Source organism: Plodia interpunctella, chromosome 3 (genome assembly GCF_027563975.2).
Source record: "Plodia interpunctella isolate USDA-ARS_2022_Savannah chromosome 3, ilPloInte3.2, whole genome shotgun sequence".
In the NCBI taxonomy this organism is placed as follows: domain Eukaryota; kingdom Metazoa; phylum Arthropoda; class Insecta; order Lepidoptera; family Pyralidae; genus Plodia; species Plodia interpunctella.
This window is the reverse complement of record NC_071296.1, coordinates 287101-308320: the sequence shown is the minus strand read 5'-3', so window position 1 is coordinate 308320 and position 21220 is coordinate 287101. Positions and strand designations below refer to the sequence as shown.

Below are 21220 nucleotides of genomic sequence, written 5' to 3'. Positions count from 1 at the left end.
GATTGATTATCCTCGGAAAGGCTGCAAGACTGAGGTTACAATTATTTATTGATAATATGTATTTGCAAAGCTATTAACTAAAAATTAGTAAAATAGATCGCGAACTTACATCAATATCATGTTGTAACGGACGGCGTCTCAATTAATAATAACATAATTATTAAAAGAAAGTGGACAAAATACCCTCAAGACCAAGAGCCAAGGGTCATAGTTGGTTCTGATTAAAAATAGTGGTAGAATAAATTAAATTACTCGCTAGGTCAGCTGTGGCCTGTAATTTATTGCAGCTGATCGCTGAGGGACGGCGACTGTTCTATCGGAAAATTAGCTTTGGCTCTGGTGGTGCAGAGTAATTAGCGAGGAAAACTAGAACAGATCGTAAACAAATGGATATTAAAGTTTTCTTATTATGTGGTAGGTTCTCGTTCGAGTTTTGTATCCTACGGACTATCTCTTTCTCTTTCTGAGAGTATTCTTTGTGTCTTCGTTAGCCGTTGAGTTTCGGAGCCCAGGGATCGCTTTCCTACTTTGTCGTCTCCATTTCGCACAGTCGTCGGCATCCCTAGTTGTGAGACCATTGGCAAGCACATCATCCTTGACGACATCAAGTCAAGATTTCTTGGGTTTGCCTCTTCTGCCAGGGCCAGACTATGCTATAAGGATATTTAAAAAAATATTTAACATGTCCATGCTATAAGGCAATGTGGTGTTCGCGTTGGGAGCAAATTCGGTGTGTTGTGTATTTTACATACATTTAAGTTTAGCAAAATTTTTGGCTTTCCCGTCGTTTTTGATGTACAAAAGTTTTTCATTTATTGGTTCCTAGTAGTGCATACTAAGCCGCATCAGAAATGTTTCTTTGTCTTCTGTGTAAGACACTTGAAATCCCCTGGTGATTCAACACCCTCGGAACGGGATCGCAAACTTCGGACTCATCCGATCAAATACGAAATAAAATCCTGTTATAGCGATCTGCAGCCGCTCACTCAGAAATCATAGCTCGTTCATGCGACTCGTTTCGGTTCCCTTTGCGCTACGCTTCTTTGGCAGCGCTTTTTACACGTCTGCCTAGAAAAAGGAGTGTTATGTAATTTCAGGCTTTATCCATACTTCCATATTAATATTATAAACGTGAACGTCTGTTTGTCACGTTTTCACAGCTAAACCACTGTGAAATTTGGAATACTTTGGAATACATATAGTTAAGGATCCGAGGTCAAATATTAGTACCGCGGGTGGAGCTATGGGCTAAAAGTTTGTGTTTTTGTATGAAGTACTTTCAACACCACACCGGAAATACTCATGCACGGTCGTTATATAGCTACATCAAATTAAAAAAATCTTTCTAAGTCCTGTAAATAAACAACAATTGATTTTAAAAAAACATTCTCTTTAGTAATGTAGTTTGTTTGTTCTTCACCTGTACTTAAACAGGTTTTTAAAAAATATACATTAATTTGATTATGAAGTATGTATTTGACACAACATAATAAATAATAATGTTATATATTAAGTTTTATTGAAAGTTTCCTTATTTGTCGGGTCTTTCATGCCCCTACTAGTTTGTACTGAATCCCATTACAAGTACAAGTTGAGAAGCGGACTCAACCAGAGCAGCGATAATCCAGCTCGTGTGCTTCCGAACTCGGCAGTTACTCAGAGCCCGTATCCGGAAACTTCATAATGAGATGCGGAGCAGCATTACTTCAGAAGTCGTATTTGTGATCGGATCTATTGGATTAACTACACTGCATCTTGTCGTTATGTATAGCCGCTTTATATATCAGTATTGGAATTCCGTACTTTCGTGATCAAAAGTAGATAGATAAAAACTTTATTTGTTACTGTTTCACACAATTACAGACAAAGAAAAATAATACAACTAAAAATACATAAAACTAACAATTACATTATGCCATAAAGTAACGAAAAGGCTACAGCTCAGCTATATGTTACCCAGAAGAGTAGCTCGGGTGAGAACTGAGGTAGAAATGAATGTAACAGATTCTTAACTTAGGCTAATAATAGGTAGTTACATATGTGCATTCAATGTTATAGAAATTACAATGAATATCCTAAATTTTCCGATACACTTTAAACGAAAGTAATAAATTTAAAAGCGCGAGCTTCCTTCCAAATTTCGAACTAAATGTCCAAAAAATAAATTCGGCTAGATCGTAGGTAGTAAGTAACTTATGTGTTAATCCAAGATGTCAGTTATCTCAATCAATCAGTCAATAGGTTTATAGTATTTAGCTCTCTGTTTTCTGCCTGTCAGGCGTACCAAATTGGTCAAAGGCACAATACCAAATTTCTTAAAATATGGCCCAGCGCTTTGATCGTAACAAACATAATAACTTTACTATTATTTAATTTAATGGGAATAAGAGCATCTCGGCCGGGTTTTGCACTGTCTAATAGGCTATTTTAAATGTATAAACCTTCGTTAACAAATTGTATAAACAACAGTGAAAACTGCATCACAATCCATTGTGTGGTTTAAAAGGAGAAAGCTTAGGAACAGAGAGACGCGGATGGCGATTTTGTTTTATACTGTGTAGAGATTGTGCAACTTCCTACCTAAGATTAGGTTTCGTTTTACACGATCTGAAAATAAAGAGCAACTCGAAACGAAAAGTAATTACTTGATAAAATGATTAATTAGACCCAAATTCACTGGATCCTTTTTCTTTGGAAAAATACCAGTGATTATTCAAAATGTCGGAGTAGCATTACAACGTAATTGCGCTATCGTTGTAACGTTATTTAAGTGTAAATCAAAGTAAGCTTATTTGATAATAACTTAAAAATTGCCTCGTATTTCAAATAAACATTATTCATCTCTTCAAGTTCTCGTTCGGGACTGTGACGCCGCGAAGCTCGAGATCTACTAATAATTACCTTAAAATGTTGATGATTCGTGAGTCAACCCTCCTTGGGAATGATATTATTGTCTAAACTTCAGATGCCTAGGCTACTCTAGTCGCCTCGTACTACATCCATATGGAGTGCTCCTGTTCTACCTATATTGCCTCCCAAAAACATTTTAATTACAATTCTATTTGAGGACTCACAACACGATTTCCCGAATTAAGGCTGGTCATTGTTCCCTCATTACCAATTCTATAAGTATCGCCTTCCTCCCCCCCTCCCCCTGTTCACTTGATCCAAACAACCCGGAAATCTTACAAGAATAGCCTGAAAAGCCAGCCTTATTAATATTAAGATTATTAACTATATCTATGTTTGTCCTATATCTCATTAATTTCACGAAATTTATCCTATTCATATCCACCGGGATAGATTTCAACCCACATGTTTTAATTAGATAATGATAACTCTATGCGGATGCTGATAATATTATTTAGGTCTGGCATTCCATGTGAACACAACTTGATTCCGCCAAATTCCTCATTATTAAATTTCTTCTTGTCCCTTGCTTTACCCAATGTATTAGGGGTCTATCCTAATAAATCTGCATGTAATACAGTAAATAGTGAATCAAATCAAATTATTTATTCAGAAATTAGACCTTCACAAGGACTTTCCCTTTGAGTTTTGTTAACAGGACGCTGTTGGAGGCCAGGCCAGCTGTCTGATTATGATAACTCAGACCAAAACAGAACTTGTGAAGCTGTCACGTGATAACAGCGAACTTGATATGAAAAGGCTATCAGGTAGCGGATCGATACAACTAATTGATAATGTGACATAATCCAGAGCTGAAACGCGACGCCCACACATTCGTCCATTTTATTACAATCTGTTGCGCTAATAGCTCTAGATTTGTTTTACATTCGACCATTATTGGCAATTTGAGCTCCACTTGAGATTCGATGTTAAAATGAAATTGTCTTCATCAGCAAAAAGTCGGTGGGAGAGAGTATAAGTTTTCCATTATATAATAATAATAATATTTTATTTCAGACTTTGCAGTCCATAAAGTACCAAGTATTATGTCGACCAATCTGATTTTATTTACAGGACCAATATCACCTTATAATACCAACATAATCGACCTTCTCCTGTTTGTTTGTCAGGTCATCATCATGTATGAAATACAATCATTAAAATTGGCAGCGAATTTGATCCTTTTTTATTTATATAATTTATATGCATGACGTGTATGATAAGATCACTGCAGGAAATAAGAATGTTATTTCCATTTCAATGCAATCTTTTCCTTCGCGGTGCTTCAAAACTTTTTGGAATTATTGAATTTGCTTGCGAGCTCCAGTTGTCATGAGGTGGAGTAGCATTCAAACCCGGAATGGGTTTGAATGCTACTTTTGGGGTGGGTTCCTTGGGTGGGTGTTGGGGCCTTGTGGTGGGTTCCCGGAATGGGTTCAATTCCTTGGGAAGAAATTGTAAACTACTTTTGCGCATGAAAATCATTTTATTGATAAATAATTTACTCAAAGTTGAAATTTAAAAAATCTGCTACAACAGCTTTTTAAAATATTAAAAATAAGCGCTGCAAGAAACTCCATCGCGGTACTTTTTATCAAAAAGCGGTAGGTAGAAGGTGTTATTTATCCGTAAAAAATAACTCTTGTTATTATAATGAATTATAAGAATAAGACGCTAGGCATACATAACGTTTGGCAAAACCTAAACCGCACAGGCTTCGTATCTTATATCAGCATCTTGTGTTTGTCAACCGAAAAATAAAACGACTTGAACAAACACGAGATGTAGTTCACGATAAAATCCGCCAAACCGAGAGATATCCCAGTTTAAGCGTAAAATAGCGTGTCAATTATAAATAAGCCGGCGAGTTGAGAGAACACCCTTGTTTATTCTACCGGTTGGTTTCCCGCCAACTCTTCTATTTGTTGTCGTTTCCACAACGTGCTGAAGTATTGTTTTATTATTTGCACTTTGAGAACAATGAATGCGCGACTTCGTGTTAACGTTTATTTATTATCGAGATAGTACTACAGGTAGATAAGAAAATCATATTTTAATTTGTTCCTAATAAAAAATCTAGTTGGTAGGAAATGTTGGCTACCAGATACACAGCGAGGACAACAACACGTAGGAGGGCCACTATATTTCATACTTGAGGTATAAGGCCATGATACGCCATGAAACAAGTTTATTTACTTGATAGCGCTTGTGATGTTAATAACAAACATTCATAAATAACAACTAAGATTAAACTTCTTGGAAATGTTTAATTAAATTTGATAAAAACATAATTCTCCCTAGCCTCTGCCATCCGGGTAACGGGCGTGACTGTGTATTTACATTATAAACAGAGCAGAATATTAATTGTGATTTTACAAATATTTGTTAAAGAAAATTGTTGACATTGTTACAATCTCTTCTAGAGGTACCTTCTCGCTGAAAGTTATGGTCATTATGAAGCCCTATGATTTTGATAACATTTATTTTAAATTTTTCATATATTTTTACTTAAAAACGGATTCTGCCTGAAAATCAGATTAGGCTTTTTAGCTTCTATTTATGTGAATAAACTATGAACAGATCCAGATTTCATTATCAGTATTTCTATTCGGGATCGTGGTCGCTTTATGAAAGTGGTGGAATCCTTAAGCTTAAAGTACCTATCTTTTGAAGACGAGATTTTTTTCGTAACATGATTCTTCTTTTTTGTTTTGTTTTAAACAACGAAAAGCTTTGAACCTTTTATATTTTGATTTAAATATCTTAACGAAACTCAAATGAACTTTAATAGAAAATGAGATTTAAAAATGCCTTTGAGGAATTAAATTATAATATCTCCTGGAACTTATTTTTATCTCTATATTCTAATGAATTCCTTTGATATTGGACTTTTGTTGATATGAATAATGAATCCTGTTAGAAGTAAAGTTAATCTAACATATGACGTCGCGAGCTTACCCCTTGTCTGTTTATCAGTATGTATAATATAACAAATTAAGTTCGTGTAAATACTAGCGATGTGTCAGACGAGGGCGTGATGGTTGCGCGAATTGGGGATTGAAATAATCCTCTTTGCGTGTTTCAGCACAATATGGTGGCATGGACTTTGGCTAGACCACCATCGAGACAGAACATGTATGTGTATCCAACGATTAAGTTCCGAAATTTGGCTCTAGAAAAATTTAAAGATTATTTCGAACGAAATATAACACCCACAATGATGCAATGTTTGAATATTTGCGTTACTTTGGCTCTTCATTTGTCTTATTTGTATATCATAGTGCATTGTATTTTATAATTTTTAAAGAACTTTTGATCATGACAAATTTTAAATATAATTATATTATTTTAACAATTAAGCTATGAATTCATATATCAAATAATAATTATTAATTTCTGAAATTTATTCTTATATAACTCTAATATTTTAATAGTAACAGTTACTAAATCTTGTAATATTATTGTAATCAGAATAATAACTCACACTCGCCTGTTTACTTGAGAGTTGTGTTCAACTGTAATTTGGCTAGCACATACATAAGTTGAATGTTACTTGTAAGTTATGTTCATGTAACCTGTTGGTGTACCTAAATAAATAAATAAATAAATAAACATTCTACTGCTGCTCTCTCCTCCCGTTAGGGGTTGTCTGGAAGAAACGGCCGGAGATTGGTATAAAATATGATTAGTGATGAGACATGAACGCAGAAAGGGCCCAGAGAAGAGGCCTAACTGCGGAAAGCAGTCCTCGAGGGAAGTAAGAAGTAAGTAAGACAATTAAATAACATTGTCCATATTTAACTCTGTTATGCGTGGTGCCCACGCGCAACATCTGGCGAAAAGTAATGGGCTCGAACTATCATTTTGACGTGAAAAAAGATGGATGGTACAATACACTTCCACATATATCGTATATTAATCAGTATATAGTATAAATGTTTTTAAAATATAAATGTCGGGCTTGATTTACACAGACAATAGGTACAGTACGTTACTGTAAACGAAAATACTATTATCTATTGATAAGAAGGTCTATGATGTTTATTTATAAGTGGTAATAAGGTGGGTTTGTATGACTGAAATTTCACATGGACTGAAACTGTTAATTTATATATGAATTTTCTTTGCAGGTACTAGTGTGCGAACTCAACTGGAATAAAAGGTAGGTTCACTTAAATTTACATCAGGGTAATTTAATTGATTACCGCATAATTAATTAGTTGCTCGCGCTTGGCCGGGAATTTGGTATTTTTGCTCATACTGAATCGGGAAACCAGTTGTTTCCCGTAGAACATTAATTTATTAACAGAGTAATCGCTCGATTTGAATTTCATGTTTTGTGATTTGATGTCGACTAATGAACTAGCGATCGTGTGCATAGTGCGCAGTGCCAGAGATGATGATACTAAGAGAAAAATAAAAACTGTGAAGTTCACGGCTTACAGGGATTACACGGAGTAGATTCAGACATGCAGCCTCTCTGAGCTGGTCGATGTCGCAAGCGAAACAAATCGAGCTGCCGAGACAAATCCTATACCTGTCCTATCTGTTTGAAAGAGAATTGTGGCTGCAGTGGCGATTTACTGGTCTTGTTTCGTGTCATATTGGATTTGTATCTACAGGTCTTTCTAGCTTTATGCAGAAGCAAAAAATAGTTTCCGGATCAATAACTACAGACCTTTGAAATTCGTCCATTCGTTAATGTGAAATTACGAGTAGTTGCTTTTTTCCAAAATACAAAAATTTAAATGTGGTTTTGTGATGATAAATGTTATCTCAAGGTGTAGTACCTTGGGAACAAGGTTACGTAATAAAAAGCTATAATTCGCAGGTAGATATTTCTTCTATTTTTCCTTCTGGAGAGATATAGGCTATGAGAACCTTGATTTCATCTAAATCAATACATATAATAAAATTGAAGAAAGGTCAAATTGTCTGTCTGTCTGTCAGTCTGAAAGCGCATCACTCGAAATCTACTGGACCGATTTGCTTGAAATTTTGATGTAGGTACCTTATATACCGGGTTAACATCTTAGATACATTTCATCCCGGTAAATGATCAGGTTCCCGTAGAATAATTGAAAAACTAATTATGAATAAAAAATGCCTCAGAATCCCGGGTTAACATGTTATAGACATTTCATCCCGGAATATGAAGAGGGTCCTGTAGGAAAATTAAAATAACAATCCACGGAGCAGATTTACTTTAAAATTTTGTAGAAAGGTGTAAACAGAATATAAATAAATTGTTTTTATCGATTAAAGTTTGATATAGATATAATGGGCGCAGTATGTATCTATATATCAGTATAAAACTCTTGACTGACTGACTGACTGACTGACTGACTGACTGACTGACTGACTGACTGACTGATTGACTGACTGACAGACAACGTACACTCGAAACTGCTGGGTAGGAAGCTGAAATTTGGCATGTAGGTGAGTGTAGGTGAGCACTAAGAGAGGATTTTTGGAAATTCTACTCCGAAGGGGGTGAAAAGGGTGAAAAACTGTAAATATGAAAGTTCTACACCGTTGAAGTTAATGACTTGAAAATTTGGATTTTTGTTGTTTACAACAAAATAATGAATACGTGTTTCAGATTTTTCTGAAACATAACCCTCAACCCCTTTATAAGGGGGGTGAAAGATTGTATGGGACTTAATATAATTTTTAAGATAAAATGCTAAAAATTGGCACACTTACTTTTTGTAATAAATAACAGTAATAGTAAATACAAAAAATGTTTAATTTACGTTTGTGGTTAATAAAAAACCGGGACGTAAAAGGTCATGGAAAATGAGACGGCACGCGTTGCAGAAAGCGGGTCTGAGAGTAGGAGCGGGAAATGAAATCAAAATCAAAATCAAAATCAAATCATTTATTCAGAAATTAGGCCTTCACAGGCACTTTTTCACGTCATAATCTAAATTAAATGATGTTTACCAAAGCTACAAACTACTAGCATTTCGGAACGACCACTGCTGAGAAGAAATGCCGAAAGAAACTCATTCAAACAGTGTTGGTCCCTATTATGCCAGAAGGGCTTACCATTTTTTATATATAAATTTATGTATAATTTTTTATCAGTAATATAACATTAAGTACATAATAAAGTACATGGTCAAAAGGTATACTGAAACATATTATGATTGTGATCAAGTGCTGATGAAAGGAAAATATATATATACTTATATATATATGTATAATTAGCCAAACAAAAAAAAAAAAAAACTTTTAATAAAAGATCGAGCTGACCAGTTCCCCCGGCAGCACCCGTTCACGAGTTGACGCGTGAATCAGCCATCGCGAAGCTCAACCACAATAGAGGGAACCTCCCGACCCGATCCACGATGCCGCTACCGGTTTGACCATTTGAATGTGCATGACATACTCGATCTCCATAATCTAACATAATAGATACCTATGTTACTTTCAGACACTTGGAGATCACAAATCACGTATATGTTTTACAATAAATGTCAAAATATATGTAATAAACATGTCAAGAAAATATATAAATAATAATAAAAAAAAAATTAAAATCAAGTGTGAGAGGTGGAAGTTTTAGGAAGGGTCCAAGGTTTTTTATCATTTAAATAGTCGCTAATCGTGTAATAAGCATTAGCCATTAAAGCATTTTTAATATATGATTTAAATTTTGGCATTGGCAAGTTAATAGCCTCTACAGGGAGTTTATTGAACAATTTAACACTTTGACCCACGAAAGACCGCCTAACCTTTTTAAGTCGGAATCTGTTCATACAAAGTTTATGCCTATTACGAGTGACTACACTGTTAACATCGCTCAATGTTTTATACAGGTGTAAGTTAGATTTAACAAAAATAAGTACGTCGAAGATGTACTGAGATGCAACAGTCATAATATTTATCGATTTGAATAATTCTCGCAAGGAATCCCGTGGCTTAAGCCCATAAATAAAACGAATTGCTCGTTTCTGTAAAATAAAAATTTTTCCTATGTCAGCTGCATTACCCCATAACAATAATCCGTAGGACATTATGCTATGAAAGTAGCTGTAATACACGAGCCTAGCTGTTTCGATGTTTGTACACTGTCTGATCCTTCTCACTGCAAAAGCTGCCGAACTAAGTTTTTTGGCCGTGATTTCAATATGTTTATCCCACTTAAACTTACTATCCACAGTAATGCCCAAGAACTTGGCACTGTGTACCCATTCTAATACTTTACCATTAACTACTAAAGGAATATCAAGTTGGGGTGCGTTTGAAAGAGAGAACTTAATACACTTGGTCTTGTCTGTGTTTAAAGCCAGGTTATTAGTTGTAAACCATTCAAGCACAAGTGACATAATGTTGCTTACATTGTTATAATTTCTACTTTTTCTATCAACTTTAAACAGTAGTGACGTGTCGTCAGCAAATAAAATTACATCACACAATTGTTGGGCAAGACAAGGAAGATCATTTATATAAACTAGAAATAGAAAAGGACCAATAATGGAGCCTTGAGGCACGCCCATGTGCACAGGAGCGCTGTTAGAGGCTGCTCTATTAATTTCTACTTTCTGAGTTCTATTGTCTAAGTAAGAAGATAGTACATCAAGGGCCGCTCCAGTGACACCATAGAATTTAAGCTTATTTTTCAGTATGTTGTGGTCGACACAGTCAAAAGCTTTTGAAAGGTCACAAAATACACCTATAACATCCTGTCCGGCTTCCCAAGCATCATTGATAATTCCAACTAGAGTGGCTGCTGCATCAGTAGTGGAACGACCTTTAGTGGAACCGAATTGACTATTGTGTAATATTTTGTTTATGTTAAAATAAGAAACTAATTGAGTTAAAATTAGCTTTTCAAAAATTTTACTTAATGCAGGTAGAATAGAAATGGGTCTGTAATTAGTGGGATCGTTTTTAGCGCCCTGTTTGAAAAGAGGTATAATTTCAGGTATAAGGTCAGGGAAAACTCCATCTGAGATGCAATTATTGAATATAATAGTTAAGTGGGGAGCAATCAGATCAATAATAGTGCTAAGCACTGAGACAGATATACCCCACAGATCCTCTGTATTTTTCATGTTGAGTGCTTTGTAAGCAGATAATAATTCTTCAGGAGAAATATGTCTAAATCGGAAGGTAGATTTAGGATCTGAGGCATTTCTTTTTAATAAATCATCTGCAGCACTGGGACAAGACGAAAGGGAGCCCGTAATATTTTTAGAAATATTGGCAAAGAAGTTATTGAATTCGTTGGCCACTTCGTCATTTGAATTAATGGTTTTATCACCAATTTTTAAAGAAATATTGTTGTCGCGTGGGTTAAACTTGCCGGTTTCTTTATTAATGATTGACCAAGCTGTTTTGATTTTGTCATTAGAATTTTTTATTTTATAAGTTAAATATAAAGATTTTGCTGTTGAACATACCTTTTTAAAAGTTTTAGAGTAACGTTTAACATATGATATAAATTCCGCATTAAAATTATACTGTTTTTGACCATAAAGTTCATACAACTTGTTTCTGCTAATATAAATACCATTTGTAGCCCAATCGCAAAATTTAAGTTTCACTTTATTATTAAAGGTCTTAAGAGGAAAAGTTTTTTTGAATTCTGTTTCCACTGTATTAAAAATCTTATTATAATGTTCATTAGGATTTTTAGTTAAATCTAATTCAGGCAATTTCTTATTTATGGTTTCGCGAAAACGCATTTTGCGGTACTTAGTTAACGGCCTACGGATTACAGGAGCGGAGACAAGGTTAGACTCTTCGTTACGAATAAGTGACACTTGTTGGCCCAGGTGGTCAGACCCCAGACAGGCGAACAGCTTTCCTTCAGAAACAGTACAATCACAGAAAATATTATCTATACATTTGGCTGAGGTCGAGGTTATCCTAGTGGGTTCAAAGAATGTGTGCTTTAAATTAAATGAATCGAGCAAATTTTTAAAGCCATTGCTTTCAGAACATGAAATCAAAATGTCTATATTAAAATCACCACATAAAACTATGTGCTTATTGCTGGAGGTAACTCGCCTGAGGGCTTCCTCTAAAACATCTAAAAGAGTTTCATAACAGGCTGTAGGAGGTCTGTAAGCACAAATAATAATGTATTTATCCAACTCTACACAGGAAAGTTCTATTTTGCATTCAACTGACAACCGTACTATGTCTTTCCTTTCTTTATGCTTATAATTTCTATTAATTAAAATTAAGGACCCTCCGTGTTCAGAACTTTGTCTTAGGAATGTACTTCCTACTATATATTTATTTGGAAAAGCTAATTTAATTTCATTTTAAAAAAAATGTTCTGTAACACAAAAAATATCAACCTCTCTATGTTCCAAGAATAAACAAATTTCATTATATTTGCTGGTGAAACCCTGTATATTTTGATGAACAAGGTTTATAAAATAAGGTTTCACCTCTGTCTTATTACCTAGTTTAAAACTAAATTATTAGTACTAGTACTAATATCTGGTGACTTTGTTATATTTGATATAACGGGTCTATAAATATTGTATGCTAAAAGTTTAGCAATAGTCGACTTATGTCTATGGGGCAGGTACACAGTACCATTGTTGTAAAAGCAGTTATTAATATATTTATTTAAATCTAAAATATAAATCTTTTTTAAATCCCAAGTGAGGTTATATAAACATGTATTCAATGTATGGATATACTTGTTGTTAGAATAATTTTTAATATATGGGAAGAGAACTAAAATTATTTGGCCAACACCCGATTTTTCAATTTCTGCCAGAACATTTTTACAGTTTAATAAATCTCCACGAGAGACATTTTTACTATTGCCTATGGCTACTATAAGAGTAGTGTTGTGATCAAATTTCTCATTCTTTATCTTGGACATTATTTGTGAAATGTGTAATCCTGGCAATGGGAAGGAGACACGTAGTGGGAAACAGGACGGGACACATTGCAAAAAACATGATGGCACAATATGTAGGAAACTGTACGGGATATCTACTTTACATTACATAGCAGGAAGCGGGATTGGACAAGTTATGGGACGAGACACACAGCGGGAAACAGAAAATTGATCTAAAGATGAGAAAAAATGCGAATTTGAATCATATATGTTTACCAGTCTTACAGAGTAAGCGATAAAAAAATACTGAGATTTTGCTATGAAATTCACGCGGGCGAAGCCGCGTGCAAAAGCTAGTAAGAAATAAATTTAAATTGTAGATTAAACAAAAAAATAAAATTGAAACTTCAAAGGACAAATGTGAGGTGGCTACGTTCGGTACGTTATCTAAAATCCATTGGATTGTTCAATATACAGATATTCTAATTACATGGCATTGCTAATAATTGCTTTATCATATTCATCTCACGCAACGTGGCTAATTCTGCAGCCAATTACATCAGAATCATCAGACTAATTAGTCCCGCAGTCAGCGCCACCTAGTGGCTGAACCCATTAACTCACTCATATTCCTGTCAGCTGTCAAAAGGAATGTAATTACTCGCCCACCGGCTTTATTACGCGGCACTATTATCTCATGTACAGTCGATTATAGAAAACTATAGAAATCGTATTTGTGCTACCATATAGCAGTGCCAGCAATAGCAGTGTTGAGTTACAGTTTTAAGGGTAAAAGAGTCAGTATTCAGTACAGGGTGTCACCCTAGCCTACAAAGCAGGCGAGCGCAAGTGACACCCCTAGTAATGCAGGCGTTCATAGGCTATGGTTTCCACTTAACATCCGGAGTGCCGGACGCCTTTTTGCCTGCAAAAAAGAAATATTTTTATTTTTCATAAACTTAAAAACATTAGATAAGGTTTTTAAACCTATTGTACCATCAATATCTATGAGGCGGTAACAGCGGCGAAAATACAACGAGCGAATAAGTTGATGTGCAGTAGACTGTACCTACATACTCATATACCCAAACATCATATAGTTTCATTACAAAGGCAGACGCGATGCACGATTACACCACTAACGTGAACAACCGAACTCTGCGAAGTATTTACATTTTTATTGTAAGTTTTTAGTCCATATTTCTTATTTATGTGTTGCTGGGCTATATTTTTTATTACTATTAATGTTTTTAGGTTTATCGCTCAGAAGATATCATATGCGCAGAAAGCTTCGTAGAACTAAATTTAAAGTAGTTCGGTTACTTTACCCTAGTACGTACTAGCTAGCTTTAGATCTATCACAGTTCGATATAAAACATACCTGGATCTTAAAATTCATTTGGAGGTTACGAAAGGAAGATTTACATATAGTTTTCAGAATTTGCTTTGAAACTTAACAAATATGTAAAGTTTAGTAAAATGCTAATAATATTGTTATACCCCACTTAGTTTGAGAGAAAAACTAACAAAAATTTGCGTTTTGAATTCCTCACGAATGTTATTATATATTGATTACAAGGTTGGAGAATGTTGGTATACGCGGCTATGCCTTGGCATGGTTCAAGGACTATCTTAAGGATAGACAACAATGTGTTAAAGTTGGAAACCATGTCAGCGACAGTGCAGTTAGCAACTACGGAATCCCTCAGGGAAGTACGTTGGGTCCTAGTCTCTTTCTGTTATATATTAATGATCTGTGCAGCCTAAATATAAATCAAGCAAACATATTTGCATTTGCTGATGATACAGCGATCCTGTTTCATGGTAAAACATGGGAACAGGTTAATAACCTAACTGAAGAAGGTCTGGCTTGTATCAGCTGTTGGCTAGAAGATAGCCTTTTAACATTAAATACATCGAAATGTAGCTATATTTGTTTTTCAATAACGGATGCAACTAGTCCAGATCCTAATTATAGAATAACTCTTCACACGTACCCGTGTAACCGTATGGACCGACGGTGTTGTCTGGATTGTGCAGAGTTAACCAGAGTTCATAGTGTGAAATATCTTGGTGTATTAATCGACTACAGACTTAAATGGGATGTGCATATTACTATGCTAGCAAAAAGGGTCAGGAAACTAATATATGCTTTTAAAAACATAAGAGAAGTTGCACAATCACGTCTGTTGTTGAGAATATATGTAGCTCTTTGCGAATCTATACTGAGCTATTGTATTTGTGCATGGGGAGGTGCTGGCAAAACTATTATTATGGAGCTAGAACGTTCACAACGGGCGGTTTTGAAGGTACTTATGCGCCTACCATTTCGATTTCCAACGAGTGAGTTATACAAGGTTACCAAAGTCCTCTCTGTAAGAAAATTATATTTTTACAATTGCATTCGTAGGTATCATTCAAAAGTAGTCCCGAGCCTACCTGTGCAAAATAAAAGAGTCGACCGCTGCCCAGTTCCCTACACTAGGACTAAATTTGCACAAACTCAATATGACTTTCTTGCTCCATATCTCTATAATAAGTATAATGCAAAATATACGGCAAAAAATTTAAACAATTATAAAATAAAGACGGAATTAAAACACTGGTTAGACAGTTTTGATTATGATGGTACAGAACAACTACTTGAAATATTGGGTTAAGTGTATAATTTAAAATAACATTGCATTAAATACTTGAATAGTAATAATTTTTTATAAGTAATAAAATAGTTACGTCTATTAAATAATTAGTACAAATACCTAGTTATATATATAAATGAAGATACTGATTTACTCCGGGATACCTTGTAATGTCAAACATGTGAGGGGGACCTGGTGACCCAAGACACAGGCTTTTGCCTAGTTTGGTGTCTCCAGAGCTCCCACAAGTTTTATATTTATAATTGTGATCTGTGTGTTTATTTATGTCCTTGTATACTTGTGGAGCTAAATAAAGGTTATTTGTATTGTATTGTATTGTATTGTTTATATTACCTCTCTTAATTTCTGTGAAAACTGCTACGGAGAGGGACCCCTTCAGCATGTCTGTTTGTAAGTTGTGTTGGAATGTTCATAATTGGTTTATATTGTTTATAAATAAATATATGTTTGTCTCTAATTACGGATTCCAGTGAAACAAACTCAAACATACGTATTTTTTATACAAAAATACGTATTTTTTATATCCTATACTTTTCAAGAAAATAACTACTGAATACTTCTAGTTGAATTTTGGCTCGGAAGCATTTATTGCCTTTCTGTATTTACATGAAAAGCGTCTATGTTTCGGGGTCCACGCATCTGCTCCGGCACTCAGGTTTATGATCGACGTGTCAGTTTTATTCTATTCTCATCCGTTTTTACGACGCGCCTGAACGCCATGCAATAATATCGAAAATCGCTCCCGAAGGCAAAGTTTTCAAATGTTTTTATCTTAGATGGAAACTATGGCGAGGGATGTTTGGTTTTATATACTAGCGCCTTAAGTTCTCTCTCAGTTGAAGTATAAGTGGCAAAGAAATATAAAACTTTTCGATAAAAAATATTGAAGTAAATAAAAGTTTTTGTTTCGAATACACATGTTTCTTTCTTAGATCTAATATTTATTGCTTGGGTTATTTTATTTCTTTGTTTTATATACAATGTAGCCATATGGTTATATATGATTTATAATATTTTAATTAAGTATCTATGTGTATTTCATTTGAGTTCTAAGATAAATAACTAAGCAGTATTTTGTTTCCGCAAATTCTTTGTCCAAACTGTGAACATTAAATGCCTAAATTTCAAACGTTTCAAATTAAAATTCCGTGGCCTCCTAGACACCAGGTAGATATTATGGCTGGCTGATGTCCAAAACAAAGTCTCGCGGAAGATAAAACAAAAGATATTAATATTTTCTTAATAACAGATACGACCTTGTCGCTGTAATTATGGCGTCGATACAGAATGAATATCCCAAACACATAAAATTCGTCGTTCGTAACGGGCAGTAACTCTGTTATGAAAAAAAACATCGCAGGGGACACTAAAGATGGCGTAAAATGTTTATATAGATTTTACGACGGCGGAAATAATGACAATCTGATGGGAATTGCGTTTGGAGTGTAAATACTTATTTCTTATGTTATCGTGCTTGAACAATAGCCATTTGTGTTTTTATTTAAGGACTATTGATCGACCTTTGCCGGTCTATGAGAATGTCAGTACAAGTCCAGAGATTGTACAGCAGTGGACTTCTCGTGACAGAGATGATGGTAGTAACGTAGGTAATGAGAATAGGGACACTTTCGTTTAATCTTGAAAGTACTAGATTGTTACTCATTAAAAAAAAGTACACAAGTAAAGGCAGTCAGTTCCGTTTTTGATGATACTCCTCAACAAAGAAACCGAGCAAAACTGTTTTAGGATAGGAAATCCATTTCGGTAAATCACGATCGCAGATGCTTCCTTCGTCGATCGAAGCGAGATTATTAGGTGCTCTAAATACATCTCTTGTGAAACCACGTCTAGTTCTCGATTGGCGTCTATAAGAAGAAAGATGGGCTGATCTGAATTTATCACGTACATTTGTTTCATAAGGAACACAAAACTTCAAATGTTTAGGAAGCAAATTCAGTTACAAATTTTCCCGTGTTTTTATACAAGACATTTATCTCCAAATTTGAGCTGTTGAAATATTTATGATTTGCTCTTTGGGCCGCAATGACAATGGTCAATATTAACATATATTTACTCGGAGATTTTTATCGAGTCTTTATTGTTGTGCACAAAGGCTAAAGAGAACATTGTTATTCAAGATTCTCATCACGAAATTCTCTTTAAGGGCTTTGTTATAAAAGGATCCCTGTACAATAGTTTTATAATTTGTTTGTCCTTAAACCTAAATTTGTCATATTTGAAGAAAACTTTAGGTCGCAAAATCAATGACCATGTCGGATTAAACATTTAAAAAAATCGCCAACAGCAGTAAAAGTTTAACTGTAACATTATGATTCTATTACTTGAGTGTTTCGTTGAAATAAAGGTAAACACAAGGTGAAAGATTTGTATGAAGAAAATAAAGACAAAAGGTATCGTATCAAGACGAGATAACATCGTCTCTATCTATTGCTAACTCTGGCCATTAAGTTACACAGCAGTTAAGCATATGTCAATATCGTCCCGCCATTTCTTTCTCGTAATTTGGATTTTATATTAACCTGTAATGACTCACGGCAGGTGCCTAGTCGGAAATTATAAATATAAAAGATCAAATGATGATTATTTCACAGAGATTTTTTAAGGATGGGCACTTTTTATAATGTTATCTAATACTGTCTACGGAACCTGCAAAATCCGTGTAACCCTGAAACCGGCTGTTTTCTCCTCCAGCCTTCCAATTACTGAAATCAGGGCTGATAAGTGATAAGATAGCGAATTAATTAGCGGAGGGTGAGTGGCGCGGCGGTGGAGTGGCCAGCTCTAATTGCGGAGGTTCGAGTACGGGCTGTCATTGGACTCAGATCATTTTTGATATTGCTTACAGACGTCAAAATTAAACCGCGCCGGTGAATTAGTGATAGTGTACGATAATGATGCCACAAAATAGCGTGCATGAGTTTTTTGGCATATGGTACTTTAGATTAAATTAAATTCAAATTATTTATTGCAATTCTTATAATAATGTACTACACCGTTTTCTAGCCAGCTACAATACACTGTTACAAATAGGTACAATGTGACACCCTGTCGGGCATTCAGCAATATTATAAAAATGTCATCAATGTTTCGTATGTGCGTTGAATTATTTAATTTCAGTAATCTGTCATGTCATGGATATCACACATTGGTTTTATGGGCTGTTATACATTCTATATCTACACTATTAACTCTCGACCATCTGTTTTTCTAAAGTTCAATAAATATTACGTATTACAACCAAATTTGGGCTTATGCAGGTATGAGTTGGCTTGGTACATTTTTGTAAAACATACACTCCATATACTCAACCATATGTAATCCTGAAAAAACAATTCTAACGTATATTGTTTTTAGCTCTAGACTAGTGGGGGGGGGGGGGGGTCATTTTACGTTAAAGAGTTCAAAAACAAAAAAATAATTCCGCGTCTACTTCAGGTGATGAACTTGCTCATTAATATGATTAAAATATGTTCCTCAATATCTCATATACATGATCCAAGAACGTGAAAGGTTAAGAAATTACCATTACAAGTAATACCTAAATGAATAAATGAATCAATTATTTATTGGATATCATGATGAATTATAAATTACAAAGAAATGAAAATTAAACAACGTATCGCAACCGAAGGCAGAGTTATTTCGTAATACCTTACAATCCTTGCCGTCCATTAAAAGACGGAATGAATTAAACCAGCGAGAACGGACTGCTAATTACAAAATGGGGGGTAAATGGAGGGAGAACAACGGCTGGCGAGGGTCCAGGTTCGTTCCCGCGACACCTACGGTCCTCATTTGCAACTTGGCTACGTTTAAATACGGCTTACGAACTTACAGTCCCACTACAAAAAATGTGTAAAGTTTTTTCCCAACAAATTATCCGCGTGAATATACGCCTGACAAAAAATAAAATGCAAATAGTTTTTTTAAAATAACGAAACAAAAATATTTCAATAATAAACGCAATATTCAGCGGGCCACACTAAATGTAATTTTAATCATTAAAAGTCATTTTAATTGATCCGTTTTTAAACAATTTACTATTTTTTATACATAACATATCACTGTTACGAGCTCTATAATATTAGGTATTTTCTTTTTGACATTAGAAAATCTTTTCCGGTTTGACTAGTTGCAAAGTAACCAAACGATACTAACAACTAAAAAATATCACAGCGTATAAATATTTTACATGCGTTTGAATATTTGAACATTAGACTAGGAGTAATAAACAAATAGTGTATGAGGCCCAGAGCCCGTTCCGTCTGCATACTAACAGTTTCATTAGCGAAGACAGTACGTCCCGCCTGAGCCCGCAGTCGGGAGGGCACTTAAAGAAAAGCTTAAGGGAACGACCGTCGGCCAAGTGCTTAAGTGTAATTGTGTGAATTAAAGTTTGCCTCACATCGAGGGAAATGTTGGACGCTTTTTCATATAATTCCAAGATTTATATACCAGCCCTGAGAAATATATACCATGCATTGTAGAATTAGTACCACTTGCTACGAAAAAGCGTAAAAGTTATTGTTTTACAACTTTTGCTATACTTGTACTTGTAACAGGTTGATAAAAATAACTGAATAAATTAAATAATTTACATTAAACATTTAAATTAAATAATTTTAAATATTTAATTAAAAGTAAATACTTTTTTCTGTTGAACTCTGTTATCCCACTGCTGGGCTAAGTTCTTCTCTAATATTCCTTAAAAATAAACAAAACATTTTTTGTGGAATAGGGCGGCAAACAAACGAAATCGTGCCATCTGCATATAATATTTGTTTGTAATACTTTATATAAGTACATAAGAATATAAGTACCTAAATAATAGTATATAAAAAATCAAACCAATATCATATTGGATAATTAATTATATAATATTTATAGCTTATCAATTAAATCTGCGATTGTTAACGTTTCTTGTATATCACCGATTTTTATTGAACAAAACTGCGATTTACGTGCGCGAGGTCGTTGAAATTCGAGCCAGTTCCTAGTATCTGGCTCATAATTCACAGTTCGTCGCAGCAGGCCTCGTGGCGATGTCTCGACAAGTCTGAATTCGTGATAGCCGATAAGGAGGTTGTCTGAATTTACGTCTATTTTAGTGCTTGAGGAGGAAAACTAAGTAAGGGACAAATTATATTTTTCATATATTCAGTTTTTTAGAATGAGAAGATTTTTAAAATCTAAAACAGCGTGATGTCTTTAAAACTTAAGACTTAAAATATTTTACTTCCCAACGACACAATCAGTTGCGAAAGAGAGAATCAAAATTACCCCGGTACAGCAAGCTGGGCCGTTGAGTAGTGTCATGAAGTTGGTAGGCAAATAAATAATAAATAATAATAAATAAATAAATATATTATGACAAATCACACAGATTGAGCTAGCCCCAAAGTAAGTTCGAGACTTGTGTTATGGGATACTAACTCAACGATACTAATATTTTATAACAAATACATATATAGATAAACATCCAAGACCCGGGCCAATCAGAAAAAGATCACATTCCATCATGACCCGACCGGGGATCGAACCCGGGACCTCTCGGTTCAGCGGCAAGAACTTTACCACTGCGCCACCGAGGTCGTCATAAAACATTTTAAAGCAACAAAAATATCGGAATGACTTCGACGTTTTTCTGCGGAGGTGGCAACTTTTTGAACCAATTAGATATTTGATACCACTAATAAGCTAATAAAAATATATACTAAGGTAAAGATATTCTCAGGTCTCTATAATATCGAGTAACGGTAGAGATAGCATGACATTTCACTTTTAACTTGTCGTAGATGTTAAAACCAGTTTTTTA

At 34.7% G+C, this 21220-nt stretch overlaps 1 protein-coding gene across 9 annotated transcripts in view; it reads left to right on the top strand.

Moving 5' to 3' along the window:
- Positions 1 to 21220, top strand: part of AstC-R2 (Allatostatin C receptor 2) — a 104061-nt gene that overhangs the window by 36283 nt on the left and 46558 nt on the right. For 6 of the 9 annotated variants that reach the window (XM_053769101.2, XM_053769103.2, XM_053769107.2 and 3 more), the window contains one exon: positions 7041 to 7072. The exons of the other annotated variants lie outside the window; for them this stretch is intronic. The gene's annotated coding sequence lies outside the window, so the exon portion shown is untranslated. The remainder of the gene's footprint in view (positions 1 to 7040; positions 7073 to 21220) is intronic. 9 annotated transcript variants of the gene reach the window in all.